Below are 19,156 nucleotides of genomic sequence, written 5' to 3' on the forward strand. Positions count from 1 at the left end.
CTCTTGACACTGATCACATCAAAATAAGAGAACCTATACACTCAATGGCTACTTTATTAGGTACCATTATCATCTATGAGGGCCGACATGGTCAATCTATCAGAAACCTCGAAACAGTTGGTCATGGTAGAAGTGACGGTTCCCTTAGAAGAGTGGATTGAGGAGGCATTTCAGCATAAGGAAGCCAAATACCAGTGCCAGAGACAGGAGTGGAGCCTAAAGAGGAGGGGCGTAGAGGTTCTGCTGGCCGTTCACTGGACAGAACCTACTCTCCCCTTGGTATTGTATGGGCTGCAAAGGAAAAAGCTATCAGGACCATCACAGAGGCTGCTGAGCGGGTCTCCAGATGGCTATAGATCAAAAGGGGTGATCTGTGGACCGATGCTACTGGTCCGCAAGCCAGGGCCTGATCAACCCTGGCTGAGTCACCTGGGAGAGAGTGACTGATGCTGAAACAGCTGGACGAGCTGATAACTCCAGGTTATATCACTGATAATCTGTCCCACACTTCCTCTGTTGTATCTCAGGATCAGTGGTCACTTTATTAGGGTCTTGCTGTACTAATCAGGTAGCAACTGAGTGTATGTCTGTGGTCTTCTGCTGCTATGGTCCATCCAACTCAAGGTTTGATCCGTTGTGCATTCAGTGATGCTCTTCTGCACACCACTGTTGTAACATGTGGTTATTTGAGTTGAGTTCACCTTTCTGTCAGCTTGAACCAAACTGGCCATTCTCCGCTGATCTCCCTCATTAACAAGGTGTTTTCACCCACAGAACTGCAGCTCACTAGATGTTTGTGTTTTCCCCATCTTTTTCTGTGAATTCTATGGACCATTTTGCATGAAATCCCAGGAGATCAGCATTTTCTGAGAAACCACTTGGTCTGGCACCATCAATCACTCCACGGTCAAACTCACTTATGTCACATTTCTTCTCCATTCTGATGTTTCGTCTGAACAACAACCAAACTACTTGACTATGTCTGCATGCTTTTATGCATTGAGTCACTGTCTCATATTTGGCTAAAATGCCGACTGTTTACTCTTTTCCATAGATGCTGCTTGGCCTGCTGAGTTCCAAGACAAATGTGATCCTATTGTTCTCAGATTGTTTTTGTGTTAAATTTTGTTATTTTTTTCAATTTTCCCAGTGTATTAAAAACAATTGTGTTATAAATTGTGTCATTAGTCTCACAGCTTCTTCCCTCTGGCAGAGAGACTAACACCCTACCACCACCGAAGTCTTGTCACTAGGACACTGAGCTTTTCACTGTCCTGTACTGCTTACCTCTTCTCGCTTGCTCATCACCTCCTCCTTCCCTTTCCCTACTGTCCACTCTCCTCTCCTATCAGATTCCTTTCTCTCCAGCCCTTCACCTGGATTCACCTATCACCTAGAGCTATCATCCATCCCCTCCCCAACCTTTTTATTCTTCCCCTTCCAGTCTTGAAGAAGAGTCTCAACTTAAAACGTCAAATGTTTGACAAGCTTAATGGAGTTCTTTGAGGACATAATGAGTGCAGCGGATAGAGGGGAACAGGTGGATGTTGTATACTTGGATTTCCAAAAGGCTTTCGATAAGATGCCACACAAGAGATTTATAAATGAGATATGGATGCATGGAGTCGGAGGAAGTGTATTAGTATGGATAGAGGATTGGTTAACCAATAGAAGGCAGGGAAATGAAATAAATAGGAGTTTCTCTGGTTGGCAGTTGGTGGTGAGTTGGGTGCCGCAGGGGTCGATACTGGGTTTACCACATACATTAATGATTTGGAAGAGGGGACTGAGTGTAGTGAGACAAAATTTGCTAATGACACTAAACTGAGTGGAAAAGCAAATTGTACAGAGGATGCAGAGGGACATAGATAGGTTAAGTGAGTGGGTTAAGGTCTGGCAGATAGAATACAACATTGGTAAATGTAAGATCATCCACTTTGGAAGGAATAATAGAAGAGCATATTATTACTTAAATGGTGAAAAATTGCTGCATGCTGTTGTGCAGAGGGAGTTGCAAGTGCTCATTCATGAACCACAAAAAGTTGGCTTGTAGGTACAACGGGTTATTAAGAAGGCAAACGGAATGTTAGTCTTCATTTCTAGAGGGATTGAATTCAAGAGCAGGGAGATCATGCTGCAACTATACAGGGTACTGGTGAGGCTGCACCTGAAGTACTGTGTGTAGTTCTGGTCTCCATACTTGAGGAAGGATATACTGACTTTGGAGGCAGTGCAGAGGAGGTTCACCAGGTTGATTCCAGAGATGAAGGGGTTAACCTATGAGGAGAGATTGAGCCTCCTGGGACTATATTCTCTGGAATTCAGAAGAATGAGAGGGGATCTTATAGAAACATACACCATTTTGAAAGGGATAGATAAGATAGAAGTAGGAAAGTTGTTTCCATTGGTAGGTGAGCCTAGAACTAGGGGACATTGCCTCAAGATTCAGGGGAGAAGGTTTAGGATGATAATGAGGAGAAACTGTTTTCCCAGAGAGGGTGAATTTGTGAAATTCTCTGCCCAGGGAAACAGTTCAGGCTTCTTCACTAAGTATATTTAAGATACAGATAGATAGATTTTTACATGGTAAGGGAATTAAAGGTTATGGGGAAAAGGCAGGTAGATGGAACTGAGTTTACAGACAGATCAGACATGATCTTATTGAATGGCAGGGCAGGCTCAATGGGCCGGATGTTCTACTCCTGCTCCTATTTCTTATGTTCATTCATTTCCATAACTTCTGTTTGCCTTGCTGAGTTCCTCCAGCGTTTTGTGTGTGCTACTGTTTCCTGTTTACCCGTGCTGTACTTCATGCATTTTGAAGAATAGTTGACTAATTTGTTTATACTGCAATATTTACAACATTTTGGTCTATATGTTGTCTGTGCTATGTTGTGTGGGTACACTGTTATCTGGAGGAACATTGTTTCATCTGGTTGTATATTTGTACAGTCAGATGACAAAACCTTGAACTGAAATACGTTTACAAAAATGTGGACTGTCCTCAGGAAATGAGTTGTTTCTCTTTTCTGCAGATACCAATTACATTAATCAATAAGGAAGCCTTAAATGAAATGTTAGGATAATCTTCCAAGGCATCAGAGGCAGAATAGCGTCTGGCTTTAGCACTAATCTTTTGATGTATGTTGGCTGCCTTCAGAATACCATCCCTTCAAAACAGCTGCTTAGAATCACTTCCCTTGTGTCCAATTTTGAACTCTATAGCTCAGAATGAATCTTGATGCATTTCTGAAAAGAACAATAAAGATTGTAAAGCTTAAGATGGTAAGCTCCAAGAAAAGATTTTTTACATTGAATAGATTTCCATTAAAGACAGGAAAATTTGGAGGAGGGATTTCATTAGGGAGGCTGTCAGTTAGTTTGGGAAGTAGATTGTTGGGGTTGGTGGTGATGGGTTCCTACACTTTGTCACAAGCTTTGAGGCTGTATATTGAAGGCTGATTTTGGAGTGTGAAGTGCTGCCAGGAAAGGGCACCTGATGATTAATGCAAATATCTAACTAGTAGTGTTTTGAGTATCTCAGAAACTGCTGATCTCCTGGGATTTTCACGCACAAGACTCTAAAGTTTATCAAGAATGTTGCAAGGAGCAAACAAAAAATTCCAGTGAGCAGCAGCTCTGTGGGTAAATACATCTTGTTAATATGAGACGTCAAAGGAGAATGGTCAGACTGGTTCAAACCAAACAGGAAGGCAATAGTAACCCAAACAACCGCATGTTACCATGGTGACATGCGGAAGAGCACAACATGGCAAACCTCGAAGTGGATGGGCCACACAGTAGAAGACCACAAACATGAAGTCAGTGGCCATTTTATTAGGTACTGCAGAATAAGAATTAGGTAATTCAGCCCATCGAGTCTGTTCTGACATTCCACCCTGGCTGATTTATCATTGCTTTCCACACCCGCCCCATTCTCCTGCCTTCCACCTGTAACCTTTGACGCTCTGAACAATCCAGAACCCATCAACCTCAGCTTCATTTTTTGGCATATTCTGCTTTGAATTTATAGTTTTTTTTTTATTATTATGTATTGCAAGGCACTGCTGTATGTTGTTTACCACAAATTTCACAACACACTGTTTGCCAGAATCAGGAATATTATCCCAGGCACATGTCATGAAATTTTTTTTTAAACGCTTCACAAATTTGCGTGTCATCTTTGTGCAGGGGCCATGCTAATCTTCTCTGTATCGTTCCAATTTTAGTATATGTGCTGCCGAAGCGAGCACAGTCATGAAATTTTAACTTGTAGCAGCAGTAAAATGCAACACATGATAATATAGAAAGAAAAAAAGTAAACCAATTACAGTAAATATATATATATATGTAGATTAAATAGCTCGATTAAAAATAGTTCAAAACAAGAAGACAGGATGTCCTGGGTGACGGGGGTCCTTAATAATGGACAACGCCTTCCTGAGGAACCACTCCTTAAAGATGTATTGGATACTACAGAGCCTACTACCCAAGATGAAGCTGACTAATTTACAACTTTCCTTAGCTTCTTTCAGTCTCCCCATACCAGAGAGTGATGCAGCCTGTCAGAATGCTCTCCACGGTACCCTATAGAAGTTTCCAAGTGACAAGTTAAATTTCTTCAAACTTCTAATGAAATACAGCTGCTGTCTTGTCTTCTTTACAGTTGCATCGATATGTTGGGACAAGGTTAGATCCTCAGAGATCTTGACACCCAGGAATTTGAAATTGCTCACTCTCTCCACCTCTGATCCCTCTATGAGGATTGGTTTATGTTCCCTCGTCTTACTCTTGCTGAAGTCCGCAATCAGCTTTTTTGTCTTACTGCTATTGAGTGCAAGGTTGTTGCTGTGACACCACTCAACTAGCAGATAAATCTTGCTCCTGTACACCCTCTCATCTCCATCTGAGATTCTACCAACAATGGTTCTTTTGTCAGCAATTTTATAGATGGTGGTTGAGCTATACCTAGTGTAACACCCTGGGAAATCTTTCATTGCTAATGTAATGATTTCTCTGTTGCAGCAGTGTTTGGGTTATGGTGGCTAGAGATAACGGGCTTTGGAAAGTGCACCATCCAATGAAGGGAGTGCTTTTCCTTGTTGTGTGCCTGAGAATGAGGTGATCTGGGTCTTTTGTTTGGTGAGAGATGAAGAGAGAAGATACCAGAAAGGAGAGGTTGTAGACAGCAGGTTATGGACTTGGAGTGCGACTGGGAATCAATAAAGCCCAGGAGATCGATGGAGGACCAGCAGAACCAAAACCGTGAGCTCCAGCTTGTGCGCATTAGACTGTTTCATTACAATAGGCCCTTTTCTTCTTGTTTTTTTTTACTGATCCTTTAGTCAAATTAAAAATTATAAAGCTAAATTGTTTAATTGAATATGGCATATTGTCTGTTATTTCGTGGTACTGATTTGTAACGGGGGCAAACAGATCACCCAGCATCCACACAAATAAGAGATTTTGCCCCTCAGATTTCAGACGTTTGGTGGGGCCAGACAGCTGTCTTCCCTCGGCTAACACCGCTGGCCAAACCTAAGGGTTAGACTGGCCACACAGATATCAAACCCGATTCTGATTCTGGTTGTGAGTGTGTCAGTGATCTCTCTGAAGATGACTACAGTGGAAAGGTCACAAGTATTTCAGTACAATAGCTACACAACTCAAAGAGGTCCACAAGGAAAGGGAGAGTCTGTAGAATCTCCTCAGGTTGTGTCTGATACAAATAACAGTGATGGGGAGGTTGAGATTATGTGAGCTCAGAAACAGCAGTGTTAACCTCCATTGTTTAATGAATGGCTGAATAGTTTGAACAACATTTCAAGAGAAGGTTTTATTGCAGGATGGTAGTTCCAGAGGCCTTTATAAGGTATTTGTGGTGAACTACATATACCTGTCTGGACATGCCCCCTGCTGACTGCTCTTGTGGCTCCTCCCACAGACCCCGGTATAAAGGCGAATGAGGTCTGAGCCTGGCCTCTCAGTCTCCAGGATGTAGTATGGTGGTCAACCACTGCTTGTTCCTTCTTCCAGTCAATAAAAGCCGATATCTCGCCTTTACGTCTCAGAGTGAGTTATTGATGGTGCATCAATATTGGTCATTAACTTCACAAAGAGGGGTGATGTATGTGTTGCTGACTGCATGAGTTGTGTTTCAAAAGTTTGAGAGCTTCAACTTCCTAGAAGTAAACATCATCAAAGGCCTGTCCAGTTCCAACCACATAGATGCGATGGTCATAGACACTCACCAAAGCCTCTATTTCCTCAGGAGAATAAAGAAATTTGGCAAGTCCCTGTTGATCCTTACCAATCTTTATCGATGTACAATGCAAAGCATTGGTAATTGTACAACACAAATTTGGATGCATGATTACTTACTATGGCAACCACAACCACTTTGCAGAGAGCTGTGGACAGAGCTCAGCATAACTTGTAAACCAGCCTCCCCTCTATGGACTCTGTCTATGCTGATTACTGCCTCAGTAAAAGAGCTAACATAATTAAAGACCCTCAATCACCCTGGATGTTCTTTCTTCTTCCGTCTCTCATTGGGCAATAGACCTTCAAAGCATGTACTCCCACGCTCAAGGACACTTCTACCCCACTGTTATAAGACAATTAAATGGTAGAGAAGGGAGAGAAGAAGATGAGGAATGCGGAAGTCATAGGGGATTCCATAGTGAGGGGAACAGACAGGAGGTTCTGTCAGCCTGATAGAGATACCCGCACAGTGTGTTGCCTCCCAGGTGCCAGGGTACGGGATGCCTCGGGTGCAGAGTATTCTGACTGGAGAGGGTGAACAGCCAGAAGTCTTGGTACACATTGGTACCAATGACATAGGTAGAAAAAGGTTGGAGGTCCTGAAGAGAGAATTGAGGGAGTTGAGCAGGAAGCTGAAAAGCAGGACCTCCAGAGTAGTAATCTCAGGACTGCTGCCTGTGCCACATGCTAATGAGTGGAGGAGTTACGGTCTGTACAAAAAGGATTGGTTACACCTGGACCCAAAGAAGTCCAATATCCGAGCAGGCAGGTTTAATAGAGCTGTTAGGGAGGGTTTAAACTAATCTGGCAGGAGGATGGGAACTGGACTGAAAGGGCTGAGGATGGGGAAATAAATCAAAGGTAGCGGGCAACACAACAGAGATGATAGAAAGGACAGGCAGGAGATGAGACATAATCACAGCCAGTGGGATGATTCACAGGACAATAGAGGTGTGGTGTGGTTAAAACAGAAAGCGACAAATATTGGACTGAAAGTGTTATATTTGAATGCATGCAGCATAGGAAAAAAAATGATCAATCTTGAAATTCAGCTACAGTTTGGCAAATATGACATTGTGGCCATCACTGAAACTTGGCTAAAGGATGGCTGCCATTGGGAGCTGAACATTGAAGGATATAAGATGTATTGGAAAGATAGATTGGTCGACAGAGGGGGTAGTGTAGCCCTGTGTATAAGAAATAATATTAAATCATTAGAAAGAGATGACATAGGATTGGAAGCTGCAGGATCTGTATGGGTTGAGTTAAGAAATGTCAAGGGTAAAAGGACCCTAATGGCAGTTATATACAGACCTCCAAACAGCAGCAGGGATGTGGATTACAAATTACAGCAGAAGTTAGAAAATGCAGGTCAAAAGAGCAATGTCATGATAATCATTGAGAATTTTAAAATGAAAGTCAATTGGGAAAACCACACCAGTACTGGACCTCAAGAGAGAGAATTTGTAGAATGTCTGAGGGATGACTTTTTAGAACAGCTTGTTGTTGAGCCCACAAGGGGATCAGTTGTGCTGGATTAGGTGTTGTGAAAGGATCCAGAGGTGATAACAGAGCTTAAGGTTAAGGAACCCTCAAGGAACAGTGATTACAATATGATCGTTCACTTTGAAATTTGAGAAGGCGAAACTAAATTCCAATGTGTCAATATTTCAGTGGAATAGAGAAAATTACAATGACATGAGAGGGTAACTGGCCAAAGTTGGCTGGAAAAGAATAATGGCTGGAGTTTCTGCAAAAAATGAGGGAAATGTAAGACAGATATATTCCAAATAAAAAGAAATTTTCAGATGGATGAAGGATGCTACCGTGGCTGACAAGAGAAATCAGAGCCAAGGTAAAAACAAAAGAGAGGGCATACAAGAAAACCAAAGCTAATGGGAAGAGATGATTGGGAAGCTTTTAAAAACTTGCAGAAGGAAACTAAAAAGGTCATGAGGAAGGAAAAAATGAATTATGAAAGGAAGCTGGTGACTAATATTAAAGAAGATACAAAAAGCTTTTTTAAGTATATAAAGGGTAAAAGGAAGTTGAGGGTAGAATTAGGACCAATAGAAAATGACACTGGAGATATTGTAATGGGAGACGCAGAGATGGCAAAGGAACTGAATGCGTATTTTGCATCAGTCTTCACAGTGAAAGACATCTGCAGTATACTGGACATTCAAGAGTGTCAGGGAGGTGAAGTATGTGCAGTGAAAATTATGACTGAGAAGGTGCTCAGGAAGCTTAATGGTCTGAGGGTGGATAAATCTCCTTGACCTGATGGAATGCACCCTTGGGTTCTGAAGGAAGTATCTGGAGTGATTGTGGAGGCATTAACAACAATCTTTCAAGAATCAATAGATTCTGGTATTGTACAGGATGACTGGAAAATTGCAAATGTTACTCTACTATTTAAGAATGGTGGGAAACAGCAGAAAGGAAACTATAGACCTGCTAGCCTGACCTAAGTGGTTGCAAAATTGTTGAAATTGATTGATAGGGTTGAGATTATGGAGTTCCTGCAGGCACGTAACAAGAGAGACCAAAGCCAGCACGGTTTCCTGAAAGGAAAATCCTGCCTGACAAACCTAATACAATTTTCTGAGGAAATTACAAGCAGAGAAGGCAAAGAAGATGCAGTGGATATAGTGTACTTGGATTTTCAGAAGGCCTTTGGCAACGTGCCACATATGAAGCTGCTTAGCATGATAAGAGCCCATGGAATTACAGGAAGGTTACAAGCATGGGTGGAGCATTGGCAGATCAGCAGAAAACAGAGAGTGGGAATAAAGGGATCCTATTCTGGCTGGCTGCCAGCTACCAGTGGAGTTCCACAGGGGTCAGTGTTGTTTGTATGTCAATGATTTGGACTACGTGATTTCTGGATTTGTGGGTTAACTTGCCAATGATGCAAAAATAGGTTGAAGGGCAGGTAGCATTGAGGAAACAGAAAGTCTGCAGAGAGACTTAGATAGTTTAGGGGAATGGGCAAAGAAGTGGTAAATGAAATACAATGTTGGAAAATGTATGGTAATGCACTTTGGTGGAAGAAATAAACAGGCAGACTATTATTTAGATGGGGAGAGAATTTAAAATGCAGAGATGCAAAGAGACTAGAAAGTCCTTATTTAAGATACCCTAAAGGTTAACCGCCAGGTTGAGTCAGTTCTGAAGAAGGCAAATGCAATGTTGGCATTCATTTCCAGAAGTATAGAATATAAGAGCAGGGATGTGATGTTGAGGCTCTATAAGGCACTGGTGAGACCACACTTGGAGTATTGTATGCAGTTCTGGTCTCCTTATTTTAGAAAGGACATACAATCGGCCGTCCTTATCCGCGAGGGATTGGTTCCAGGACCCCCTGCAGATAGAAAATTCGTGGATGCTCAAGTCCCTTATTCACCCTGTCTCATGACTGTGGATCTTAGGACCCAGCGGAACTCGACTTTATTTAACCTGTCTCCGTGCGGTGGACATTAGGACCAGCGGCAGAGATCTGAAACCGCAGTGTTTCTGTTCACAAAAATAATCATGATTGCGATTGAAAATAAAGTGGAAATAATAAAGCAATCGGAAAGAGTTGAAAAGCCATCGGTCATTAGAAAAGCGTTAGGCTATGTCGGTCAATGATCGGAACAATTTTAAAGGATAAAGTGAGAAAGGCTGTGCCCCGATGAAAGCTACAATCATTACTAAGCAACGCAGTGGTTTAATTATTGGGTTTTGGGGTTTGGGGTTTTTGATCTTCCATGTCAACCCGGCATGGTGGAGAGTGCACACCATAACGATCTGTCACTAGATTGAACTCGCGAATTTGCGTTCCCGAGCCTAGCGCTGAAATATACGTTCTTAAGCATTTTATATGCATAGACTAAATGACACTAAATAATAGCGGATGTACCTGTTCCAACTTACTTAGTTAAGAGAACTTCCGATGTTTTTCGATCCCGATCCACGATAACCTACACACATCCTCCCGTATACTTTAAATAATCTCTAGATTACTTATAATACCTAATACAATGTAAATACTATGTAAAATAGTTGTTATACTGCATTGTTTAAGGAGTAATAACAAGAAAAAAGTCTATACGCACTCGAATAACAAGTGCTGGAAGAGCTTTCCAGGTTTTCGTGATTCGCGGTTGGTTGAATTCGCACATGCGGAATTTGCGGATAAGGAGGGCCGACTGTACTGACATTGGAGAGGGTTCAGGGAAGATTCGCGAGAATGGTTCCAAGAATGAAAGGGTTACCGTATGAGGAACATCTAGCAGCTCTTGGGCTGTATTCCTGGAGTTCAGGAGAATGAGGGGGGATCTCATAGGAACATTCTGAATGTTTAAAGGCTTGAACAGATTAGATATGGCAAAGTTATTTGCCATAGTAGGAGAGTCTAGGACAAGAGGGCACGACTTCAGGATTGAAGGATGTCCATTTAGAAACAGAGATGTGGAGAAATTACCTTAGAAGGTGGTAAATCTGTGGAATATTCTGCCACAAGCAGCTGTGGAGCCAAGTCATTGGGTGTATTTAAGGCAGAGATAGATAAGTTCATGATTAGCCAGGGCATCAAAGGGTATGGGGAGAAGGCAGGGGAGTGGGGACGACTAGAAGAATTGGATCAGCCAATGATTGACTGGTGGAGCTGACTGGATGGGCCGAATGGCCTCCTTCTGCTCCTATATCTTATGGTCTTATGATTTGTTTGTATGATAAGATGAATCCTGAACATCACAACCTACCTCCTTATGATCTTACACCTAATTGTTCATCTGCACTGCACTTTCTCTGTACCTGTTACACTTTATTCTGCATTCTATAACTGTTTTACTTTGCTCTACCTCAATGCACTGTGGAAAGGTTTGATTGGAATGAACAGTATGCAAGACAAGCTTTTCACTGTATTTCAGCATGTGACAATAATAAACCAATACCAATTCCATTGCCCAAGAGATTACTAGACAACTAATCCATCAGTGGATGATGCAAAGCTGGATGGCAGTGTAAGCTGAGAGGAAGATATGGAGAGGCTTCATTCAAAGAGTCTTCAAGAGGACCACAACCTTATCATCAGGTTTGCATCAATGGCAATGAGCTATGTTGGCTGCAGTCGATGCCTTGTGCTTTGGTTCTTGGTAAGGTCTTAAATACCAAACAGGTCAAAGGGTAGAGACCATATAACAGCGGTCCAACAGTCCTCCAGGTTCAGGGGTTCAGTTTGGTGTTAACAACCCTGACTGGTCAAAAAAAAGTTGGTATGGAAAGAGCAATGAATATTATTTTTATTCTGAGAAGGCGGACCTTCATTGCTGCTCTAAAAGTCAGCAGTGTAATGAGCTAAAAGCAGAAACAGAGAAGGTTTTTTGATTCCATATATCTGTTCCACCAGCAAGTAAGATTATGACTAATCTTCTACCGTGACGTCATTTTTAATGCAATTTTCATCTCTTTCTTGAATAAACCCAGTGATTGTAGCTCCATAGCCCATTTGGATTGTGAATTTCTAAACAAAATCCACCTTCTGTATGAAGAAAATTCTCCCTACCTGTGTCTGAATGGCTCACTGCCTTTTTTAAAATTATGACTCCTGGATCTAGGCTCCCGAACCAATAGAAAAAAAATTACTCTACAAAGAGATGGAAAGGGACTTGGGAGTCCTTATACAGACTTTCTTTGTACAGATGTCCCTCTATCCTGAGGCTGAGCCCTCTTGACCAAGACTCTCTCACCATGGCAAACATCCTTTCCACATTTATTCCGAATACCAAAGTGCATGACCATGCATTTTACAACAATTATATTTCATTTGCTACTTACTTGTCCATTCTCCTAATCTGTCTAAGTCCTTCTGCAGTCTACCTGTTTCCTCAACACTGCTTGCCACACCACCAGTCTTCATATCCTCTGCAAACTTGGCAACAAAGCCATCTATTTCATCATCTAAATCAATTATATACAGCATAAAAAGAAGAGGTCCCAACACAAACCTCTCTGGCAACCAACCAGAAAAGGATCCTTTTATTCCCACTTGTTGCCTCCTACCAATCAGCCAATACTTTAACCATGTTAGTTCCTTTCCTGTAATACCATAGGCTCTTAACTTGGTAAGCAGCCTCATGTGTGGCACCTTGTCAAAGGCCTTCTGAAAGTCCAATATACAACATCCACTATATCCCCTTTATCTATCCTACTTGTAATATCCTCAAAGAATTCCAACAAGTTTGTCAGACAGGATTATCCCTGAAGGAAACCAAACTGACTTTGTCCTATCTTGTCCCGTGTCATCAAATATTCCATAAGCTTATCCTTCACAACTGACTCCAACATCTTCCCAACCACTGAGGTCAGTCTAACTGGTCTATAATTTCCTTTCTGCTGCCTTCCTCCTTTCTTAAAGAGTGGAGTAACATTTGAAATATTCCAGTCCTCTGGCACCAGAATGATTATGGGAATGAAAGGGTCAATACAAGAGGACCATTTGAAGGCTCTGCACCTGCACTCACTGGAGTTTAGAATAATGAGGGGAGGATCTCATTGAAACCTATTGAATATTGAAAGACCAATATAAAGTGACTGTGCGGAGGATATTTCCTATAGTGGGCAAGCTCGTGACCAGAGGGCACAGACTCAGATATCTCTTTAGAACAGAGATAAGGGGGAATGCTTAAGGGTGCTGGAGGGTGATGAATCTGTTGGAGTCATTGCCATAGACAGCTGTTCAGGCCACGGCATTGGATATATTTAAAATGGAGGTTGATAGGTTCTTGATTCGTAATGGTGTCAAAGATAACGGGGAAAAAATTAGGAAAACGGGGTTGAGAAGGATAAGAAATTAGCTGTCATGGAATGACAGAGCAGACTCGATAGGCCGAATGGCTGAATTCTGCTTCTATATCTTATCTTCTGGTCTTAACCCGCTGAAGGTTTTGTTTTTTTTTCAATGTACCTCTCATTTTTTAAACTCAATTGAATACAGGCTTGTAAACCAAAAATCTTCAGATGTGTATGTCTAAACTAAGAGTGTAAAATGTTGGAAACCATTAGCACATGCAGAATGAGAAACAGGGCTAACATTTCAGGTCAAAGACTGTTCATCAGAACAAGGGAATAAAGAAAACCACTTATTTTTATGTTGCCATGAGGGTGGGGAGGCGGGGGTGGATACAACAAAGGAATGTATAAGAAAGATTGAGGCTAGGTTTTCCTTGAGGATAAACTGGTTGATATATTAATGAAAACAGTTACAGAGAAAAAGCATGAATAAATAAACTTAAGAGCTGCGAGCTAAAAGCAATTAGAGACAGCAAACACAAACAAAAAGATGTGAAAGTTTCAAAGCACAAAGCCATAGGGAATGCCTAGCAGGACAAATCAAGTTGGAAGAGAGGCAGAAACTGAGTCAATGTTACAGATGGGTAGCTAACAATCGAACCGTCCTTTTATGATATAAAATGAGAAAGTGAATTATCTGAATTCTGGAGGAGGAACTGCTTCGGGAAGGCAAAATCTCTCTTCAGACATTCCGACTGTCCAAGCCGCGCCACCATCTTGCAGCAGGAGGTACAGAGGTCTAAATGCCTGACTATCAGGTTCAGGCAAAGAACTTTCCGGCTGGTTGCATCACTCACTGGCATGGAGGCACAACTGCACAAAATTGTGAGATTCAGGAGCCTTCTTGAAGAATTGAAAAATAATAGTGAAAATTGAAAATAGTGACCATAAATAAAAGCACTCAGCATCTGTGACACTCTCTTCTTGTACTACCATGGGGGAGATAATACCCTTTTACCCCTTCTTTTCTTTTCATCTGCCCATCATCTCCCCCCGTCTTGCCTCTTGTGCTTCCATTTCATCCATGGTCTACTGCACTCTCCTATTATATTCTTTCTTCATCAGCCCTTTACCTCTACCACCTGTGACCCTCCAGCTTTTTACTTTATCTGCTCTCTCACAGCCACTGAGATTCCTACTCACTTGGTCTTGCCCATCGCCTGCCAGCTTGTAGTCCTTCCCATTCCCCCTCACCTTCTTATTCTGGCTTCTGCAGTGATAGTATTGAGTTTGTAGGCCCAATTAACATAACCCTATTGTCTTACAGTGCATCCCATAAGAAGCCAGCCCTGTTCTGTGGACCAGCAATCTCTGCTCAATCTGTACAAAGCTGCCCTTTTAACTTCAGACAGATTATTGCTTGCAATTTATGTTAATAACCTAAGATTTTTTCTTGTTCAGACAGGAAGCTGAACAAAGAATATTGGTTGGAAGTTTAACTTACTCAGAAACAACTCTTTGATCTCTACAAGTGTCAGCTGCTATGTTAGTAAGCTGAGGTTGGCAAAAAGGCCCACCACCCTCGACAATGAATATCTGTAACTCTGCTCCCTTCCTTTACAACCCTGATGAAATGTTCTGTTTTTTTTTTCCTTTCCATAGATGTTGCCTAATTACTGATGTCATCCAGCATTTTGAGTATCTTCAGATGAAAGGGAAATTGTTTGGGCCTCTTCGCAAAAGTACAACTTTAGTCCATTTACTCTGTCCAGAAGTAATAGACTCCTCATGCCAGAATCAGTCTTGTCAACTTCTATTGCTTGGGTAGGGAGAGCAGACTCAAACACAACTTGCCAAACGCAGTCCCACCAGGCTCAATACAATTTCAGGAGACGTCCCAGCTCTTGTAATCTGTAACCCACCTTTTGAAACCCAAAGTCTTTTCCACCTTTTACAAGGCACAAGTCAAGTGTGTAATGAAATATTCGCCACTTGTCACATAAATGCAGCTCCAATAACTCTAAAAAAATGAACATGATTCATGAAAAAAAGCAGATTTCTTAATTGACACCCTCATCGTTTGTTTGTGTGCTGTGTTGGTAGATATGGACAATCCTGGTCTTTCCATGAGCATAATTGTTCTTGGCATTTTTTTTTTAAACGGAAATGGTTTGTCATTGCCTTCTTCTGGACAGTGTCTTTACAAGATGGGTGACTCCAGCCATTATCAATATTCTTTGGAGATTGTCTGCCTGGCGTCAGTGGCTGCATACTAAGGACTTGTGATATGGACCATCTGTCATATGACCATTCACCACCTGCTTCCATGCCTTCGCATGACCATGATTGGGGGGGCCCAAGCAGGTGTTATACCTTGCCCAAGGGTGACCTGCAGGCTAGCTGAGGGAAGGAGTGCCTTACACCCCCTTTGGTAGAGATGTATTTCCACCCACATTATTCTCCCAAAACGTATATTGTTTTTATCATTGATGGTCTGTGTACCACCTCCCCCTAGCTAATAAAGAATGCATTATAAATGCTGGCATTGTCACCTATATATCGGATTAACTAACTAAAAAATAGTATTCAAAATACTGCACTATTCTGCGACAAAGGAGTACAACTAAATATATTTCTGAATAGGAAATTGTTTTGCAAAATACAGTGATAACGGTTCTGTGAGAGAAGTTTACAATTTATTCCAAAATAAATGCAGGGTGAAGTCGTTGACACTTCAATAATACCAAAATGATCTTGAAATTCAAATTAGAAAATCTCTTTGATGGATGATTCACAATCAACATTACTGAGGTTTTGCTATGAACTGTAAATAATTGAGTAAATCTGTGACTTCACTGGCAATCTCCTTGTCAAGATTAATCAACTAAACAATAATACCTAATTGAAATTATGCATATGCTGTATATATTGCAGGATATTGCTGATTCCCTGCTTTAGCATTTGAAAAAGGTGTGAACTGGAATAATTGTTTAACTACTATACCCAAATCCTCACTGTGAAAATATCCCTATCAAAGAATGGAAGTCTAAATTATGAGTCAGAAAAAATACCAACACACATAAAGTGCTGGAGGAACTCAGCAGGCCAGGCGGAATCTGTGGAAAAAATGGACGCTGCCTGGCCTACTAAGCTCCACCGGCATTTTGTGTGTTGCTTTGGATTTCCTGCATCTGCAGATTTTTTCGTGCTTACGAAAGAATATCAGCTAGTTTGTAAAGTGTGCACAGGGTATTGCAAGTAACTTAACGAGCACAAGAAGGGTAGAGATAGGGCAATTGCAAGCAGGCTGTTTCCACTGAGGTTAGGTGGGACGACAACTAGAGGTCATGGGTTATGGGTGAAAAGTGAAATGTTTAAGGGGAAACTTTTTCATTTAGAGGGTCATGAGAGTGTGGGATAAACTGCTGGAGCAAGTGGTGCATGTGAGCTCGATTTCAAAGTTTAAGAGAAACTTGGATCGGTACATGGATGGTAGGTGTATGGAAGACTATGGCTGATGGGAGTAGGCAGTTTAAATGATTTGGCAGGGACTAAGTGGGCCAAAAATGCCTTTTTCTGTGCTGTAATTTTCTATGAGTTTATGCCTGTACTGCTGATACTAGAAATCCTGACCAATACACCAATGCTGGAGGAAATCAACAGGTCAGGCAGCATCTACAGAGGGAAATAAACAGATAATGTTTTGTGTCAAGAGTTGGTGTGAGTTGGCAAAGAATATGTATTGGTCCAACATAACTTCTGTGTCTGGACTGTGCAATGAAGGTGTGGAAATGCAGTGGAGTCAATTTTATATTATTTGAAGATGCACCTTCTGACTCATTGAGCCACACGGCCCAGTAACCCAACTATTTAACAAAAGCCTAATCACAGGACAATTTATAATGACCAATTAACCTAACTGCTGTGTTTTTGGATTGTGGGAAGAAATTGAAGCACGGGGAGGAAACCTACGTAGTCATGGGGAGAACATACCAACTCCTTACAGGCAGTGCCAGGATTGAATTCAAAAACATCACTAGCTGTAATAATAATGTACTAACGTATTGTGGCTGCTTCTGACCCTGGCTCAACCCCTGAAGTCACAGTGAATTCAGGGTATCCTGAAGTTCAGATCTGACGAGCTCAACAGACAGACAGACAGACAGACAGAAATACTTTATTGAGGGAAATTTGGTTTCGTTACAGCCACAACAACCAAGAATAGTGAAGAAATATAGCAATATAAAACCATAAATAATTAAATAAAAATAAGTTAATCATGCCAAGTGGAAATAAGTCCAGGACCAGCCTATTGGCTCAGGGTGTCTGACACTTCGAGGGAGGAGTTGTAAAGTTTGATGGACACAGGCAGGAATGACTTCCTATGACGCTCAGTGTTACGTCTCGGTGGAATGAGTCTCTGGCTGAGTGTACTCCTGTGCCTAACCAGTACATTATGGAGTGGATGGGAGATATTGTCCAAGATGGAATGCAACTTGGACAGCATCCTCTTTTCAGACACCAGTGTCAGAGAGTCCAGTTCCACCCCCACAACATCACTGGCCTTCCGAATGAGTTTGTTGATTCTGTTGGTGTCTGCTACCCTCAGCCTGCTGCCCCAGCACACAACAGCAAACATGATAGCACTGGCCACCACAGCCTCATAGAACATCCTCAGCATCATCCGGCAGATGTTAAAGGACTTCAGTCTCCTCAGGAAATAGAGACGGCTCTGACCCTTCTTGTAGACAGCCTCAGTGTTCTTTGACCAGTCCAGTTTATTGTCCATTTGTATCCCCAGGTATTTATAATCCTCCACTATGTCCACACTGACCCCTTGGATGGAAACAGGGGTCACCAGTGCCTTAGCCCTCCTCAGGACCACCACCAGCTCCTTAGTCTTTTTTCACATTAAGCTGCAGATGATTCTGCTCGCACCATGTGACATGCACCATGCTTGCACCAAGTTTAACTTCTTAACTTTATGTCAGGTAACACTAATTAAACAGATAAGTTTAACTACTTTTTTAATGAATTTTATTTAATATTTATATTTTTAATTAAATAACAGAAGTTTAATATGTTTCAAAATTTACTGTTTTTAATATATTTAATAAGTATTGATATTTTTCCACCTAACAGGAGTGTCTATTTCATCTGATTTTTGCTAGTACTTAAAGACAGTGAAGATGCTTTCTGATTTTAATTGGTCTATGAGCAAGGCTTCATGTGGGTTCACTCACAGCTCAGGACCACCTCCACTTTGCAGATTTGCCTCAGTGCCGAGGAACTGAGGTCCTCAGGTGCAATACAGATGCAAAAGATTAGTATTCTGTGGTGCCAGCATAGATGAGAGAAATGAGCCACGTCCAGCCCAATTTAGCCAAAATGAAGATAAATTATTGCATACAAAGTGATTTTATATTTCAAATATTTCTTGAATATTTGCTGTGAAGCATTAATTCAATGCAGAAAGTGGATGCCCATGGTTATGGAGTGTCTTAGAAGTGCTTTGATGGCAATCTCAAACACAGAACGAAAAAGAATTGATGATAAAATACTTTAATGAAGCAAATATTTAATGAAGTTACTGTTCTTTACAGAAATTAGAGTATTATAAAATAGCAGCAGAAGTAGTCTCCTCTGCCAGTCATTGAGATCATGGGTGATTCTGAACGATTTTGGCCGGAATCATCGACTCTTTATTCTTTTCCTTAGATGCTACCTGACCTGCTGAGTCCCTCCAGCATTTGTGTGTGTTACTCTGGATTTCCAGCATTTGCAGAATCACCTGTGTTTATGATACTGTAATTTGACCACTTTATATTCAGTCACCATAATGTCAAACGGCTCTACTGTGTCTGAAATATATTCATCAGTCTCAAATTGACTCAGTAACTCTGTATTGAAAGTATTCTAAGATGAAGAATGTCAAAGACTAGCAACATATTTCACAAAACAAAATCTTAACATCTTTAAATTTTAAATTGATTGCCTGACTCCCTGTCTTGAAACTGCTCCTATCTCCACACTATTCGATTAAAGATGTAATTCAGTTGTGACAATGAAGACTTCAGAGCATATCATACCAGGTTTATATTAATCAGTTTTAATT

General features: G+C 41.3%; 1 protein-coding gene and 1 non-coding gene across 2 annotated transcripts in view; both read right to left on the reverse strand.

Moving 5' to 3' along the window:
• csmd3b (CUB and Sushi multiple domains 3b) overlaps positions 1-19,156 on the reverse strand; it is a 2,186,187-nt gene that overhangs the window by 538,943 nt on the left and 1,628,088 nt on the right. The gene's annotated exons all lie outside the window — the stretch shown is intronic.
• LOC132402568 (U6 spliceosomal RNA) lies at positions 4,144-4,253 on the reverse strand. The gene has a single exon (XR_009514952.1). It is a non-coding gene; the product is annotated as a U6 spliceosomal RNA (small nuclear RNA).

The sequence above is a fragment of the Hypanus sabinus genome, chromosome 1 (genome assembly GCF_030144855.1).
Source record: "Hypanus sabinus isolate sHypSab1 chromosome 1, sHypSab1.hap1, whole genome shotgun sequence".
NCBI classification, from domain to species: domain Eukaryota; kingdom Metazoa; phylum Chordata; class Chondrichthyes; order Myliobatiformes; family Dasyatidae; genus Hypanus; species Hypanus sabinus.